The sequence below is a fragment of the Pinus tabuliformis genome, chromosome 1_2, assembly GCF_031772625.1.
Source record: "Pinus tabuliformis cultivar Carrire ecotype Pingquan chromosome 1_2, CPIR1, whole genome shotgun sequence".
NCBI lineage: Eukaryota > Viridiplantae > Streptophyta > Pinopsida > Pinales > Pinaceae > Pinus > Pinus tabuliformis.
In genome coordinates this window covers 973,537,247-973,541,746 of record NC_142298.1, presented here as the reverse complement: position 1 = coordinate 973,541,746, position 4,500 = coordinate 973,537,247, and positions in this window count along the sequence as shown.

The following is a 4,500-nucleotide window of genomic DNA, read 5'->3' as shown; positions in this document are numbered from 1 at the left end:
ATATGTTGACTAAAAAATTTCAGGTCTTCCATCAAAAGTGTACACCGTACACCCACAGGCCAATGGAACTGTCGAAGCCTTCAACAAGATTTTGGAGAATTCATTGACGAAGATCTGCAACATGCAATGAAATGATTGGGATTTGTGCATACCCGCAGTGCTATGGGATTATAGGACTACTTGCAAGAAGCTAACAAGACAAATTCCATTCATAATGGTCTATGGTGTTGAAGCTATAATGCCGATGGAGTATATTTTTCCTAGTCGGTGCATAACAAACCTCACAGGTATGGTGGATTGCAAAGCCTTGGAGAAACGGCTCGCACAGTTGATGGAGCTTGAAGAGGACTGATTCTTGGCAAGATTCCATCAGCAAGTATAGAAGGAACATGAAAACGCATGGTAGGATCACCACATCAAGCTTCGCACATTCAAGGCAACTGATCTCGTCCTATTATATGATAGTAAATTCTCTAAGGTTCTGGGGAAATTTCAGATGCATTGGCTGAGGCCATATATTATCAAATAAATTATAGATGATGGCGTAGTTTATCTCGTGAAGCTAAATGGAGAACCTTTTCTGGGCAGAGTGAATGGGAGCCACTTGAAGCTGTATACAGGGGATCCTACGTAATGACTATATGATGGAAGGATAGTCTTAGTGCTCCAGGAAGTTGCAAGGGAGCGCAGGACTATTAACTACACTACCAGGGTCAGAGGCCTATGCAGCAGGTGGGTTGTGCGGAAAATAGTGAAGTTGCAACATATGAAGTTGTGCATAGGAGGCTACGCCATGGAGGGAGGTACTGCACAACGCAGTAGAAAAGTGACTGTTGGAGTCACTGTTCATGACTTGACTACTAAAAGATGGTTAAGAGGAGCATGCTACCAAAATTTAACGTCAAAATTCTTTAAAGATTTGCCGACGAAACAACATTAATCATCGAAATTTGGGAGGAACGGTCGGATTTGAATTCAAAACCCCCTATAAATTATGCATGGTGGCCCAACAGAGAACACTTTGCGCCCTTATAGTTGTTGTTGAAATTTGTTGTGTGTCGCTTATGAGCCGAGTCTTTTGGGAGGAATTCTTTGCACACACACACATTTCCCTTGAAGCCAGTGAGTTTTTTATGGAGAGGATGACTACCACCAACCTCGCTGAAGCCCTAAGATTAGAAGCAGCTGTATCTATTGAAAATACAACAAGATGATAGAGCTTAGTGGAAAGGAGTCGCCTTCACTAAGTGGGCCTGCAGGCTATTTTTGGCGCAAAGTCTATTTTTAGACATATGGATCATGGTCTATGAGTTGCAGGATGCTAATTGTGGATGATTGGTCATGTTGGTGAAAATAGATGGACTTCTATTTTTAGACATATGGGTGGAGTCTATTTTTAGACTACCAGTCTAAATATAGAACAGTCGAATATTATTAGCTCTTAATAATATTTGGACTATAAACATTATCTTATCCTCTTGGAGCACTTCAGTTTGAGCTACAGATGTGGCACATGCAACTATCAGAAGGAAATACGCTTTTCTTATGGGTCAGTTGAGCTATTGCATGATGGACTTTAGTTAGAACTCAAGTGATTGAGTTTGGTGGCTTTGATTGAGGAGTTGATGGAGTTGTGTTCAATTTGACTTAGTTGAACTAGTTGTATTTAGTCTAACTGCAGAATACACTAGTGATGAGTGATGTGAATTAATTATTAATTAATTCACTAATTATTAACTCATAAAGCAACTAAAGAATACATCAGTTAACTCAATGCATGGACAGTTCAGTGGAGACAAGTGTTAGAGGTGAGTGAAAGGGCAAGACAACTGTCAGTTGTGACTATAGTTGTGCATGAGATTTGCACAATCAATGGATTGAGTATTGCCAATGAGGATTGTGTGGTTCAGCCAAGGGAAATACGAGTTTGGATCAGCCATTCTCATCTATTCTCATGTAGGATTGCGCAGTGGAGGCAGGCAAGCAGCGGAGGAGATTTGAACCTGTGATTGATTCAGATCTGAGCTAGTTTGTGTGTAACAGATGGAGAATCGAGATAGTACTGAGTACTTGCGAGGAGTATTGTATTATGTATTGTTACATGTTCTCAATCAATATAATATACATATAGTTGGGGGCTTTCAGTTGTATTCTTTCTCTGTGATATATTGTGTTGATATGTGTGATTGATGTTTCAGTGTGTGCATGCGATTGTTTCTGAATACTGCAAATTGATGATCAATAGTAGAGGAGGTTATGTATTATGCATGCATTCCGCACATAGTGTATAATCAGGATAATCTCTGTGAATAAGTGTCATATTATTCAAGCTACATGGTATTAGAGCAGAGTTGATCATTAGATCTATTATTTAGAAAGTGATTACAGTTTATTTCTTCAGGCAGAGTCTGTAATCGGGCCAGGTAGCCTCTGGATTCATCCTTCTTTTGGAAGGTGAGATATCCGGTGAATGCCCATACAGTCAATCTCTGTATGAGAAATAATTTGTTCTCATGAATTTTAGATCAGAAGCGGTTGAGTTTTGAGCTGGTAGAATTCGAATTTGCAGCAGTGTTTTCTTGGTGTCAAAGTTGAAATGTCTTGCGACGGATTGTGATTGGAGTATGCTCTTGAAGGCAGCTCGAATTATATTGCATGGAAAGACAGGATGGAGGCGGTGTTAGATTACAATGGGCTGAAGGAGTTCATAGAGGCTGAGGTCCCAAAGCCTACTGATGCTGCTCACGTTGAGGCTTGGCAAAAGAAGACAACAAAGTGTCAAAGGATTCTGTTGGAGGGCGTGAAGGATCACATTGTGTCCAGCCTGCATGGAAAGGCTTCTCCATACTTGATGTGGAAAGCGTTGACAGATCTATTCCAAAGCAAGAGCGACCAGAGGAAGTTGGCACTCAAGGATAAACTCAGAAACATTAAGTGTGAGAAAGGAGACAGTATGCCCAAGTATTTCACGAAGTTCACCTAATGAAGGGATGAGCTGGGAAGTGTGGGGGTGACTTTCGATGATGAGGACTTGGTGAGCTTGGATCTTCTTGGTCTTCCGAAGAGTTAGCATTCCTATCAGGACTCTGTCAATGGTCGGGAGGAATTGCCAGGATGGGAGATACTTTGGTCAGATCTTGTGCAAGAGGAGATCAAGTGAAATACCAGGGATGGATCTTCATCAAAGGCATTTGATGAAGAAGATTGTGCTTTGGTTGCCAAAGAAAAGAAGGGGAAGGAAAAGGGTTCTCTTTCTGAATCTAGTTCTTCCAATGATGGGAAGAAGGTTGACAAATCAAAAGTGCGATGCTTTCGTTGTCATGAGGTGGGCCATTATACTACTAATTGTCCACGAAGGAAATCCAAGAAGGGATCCGAGGAAGGATCTAAAGGTGAGGCACTTGCTTCACAGTTTGAGTTGGATTTAACACTCTTCGCATGCATGGTTTCATCCATGGTGGGAAGTGGTTGGTTTCTTGACAGTGGAGCTTCTTTCCACATGACCGGTGACAAGAGTTTGTTCAGTACTTTGGAGGAGAAAGATCTACAGATACTCATAGCGCTGGGTAATGATGAGAAGTATAGTGTCTCAGGTGTATGCACGGTTATTTTTCAGAGGGAGCATGGAGCTCGCCTTACCTTGACCGATGTCAAGTATATACCAGGACTGAAGAGAAACTTGGTGTTGATTGCAATGCTGGAAGACAGAGGCTATGATGTAGTCTTCAGTAAGGGAAAGGTTTTCCTTAGACACATCATCACTAGACAGGTGAAGCAGATTGGTTCATGGGTCAAGAACCTTTATGCTCTTGAGGTTCAAGATGCATGCAAATCCTTGAGCAGCGAGGCCACTGATGGAGACTTGGTGGTTGAGAGGGAGCGTATAATACCTCTCAACATGCAAAGCCAGAAGAAGTCTCAGACGATTGTGGAGGAGCCACGATTGGTGCAGTAGCTTCAGGAGGTTGTGGAGCAGCCACAACAAGGGAAGCTGAGAGGAGATCGAGTAGAGACATCTACTCACGCAGAGACCTCCAGTAGGGGGAAACTTCGAGCCAAGTGGGTTGAGGGATCACATGCAGCCATATCTCCAGGTAGGAGGTGGGGCGATATAGAGTGATCGTCCCAAGGAGGAGGGGTAGGATCCTTGAGGTACCCAACCTCTTGGATGAGACCTTGCTACGGGAGCCCTGATGTGGAGTAGCAGGAACTAACTGATTGGGTAGAGATAGATGCGGATGGAGCAGCAGAGAGATCTAAATTGTAGGGAATCCCAGGATAGCGCATAGCTAGCAGGCTGCAACAATGCGAGAGGCACAAGTGTTTTGCATAATGCTACGTGGCACAGAGAAGTGTGCAATGGTGCGAGATGCATGGAGATGTTGCAGTAGCGAAGATGTTAGAGAGGGAGCACTTGTCAGTAGCAGGTAGAGCTTCAGCTTCAGAGTATGTTCCTAGCCCAATAGAGTGGTCAGTTGGGAGTGTTTTTGTTCCAAGTGT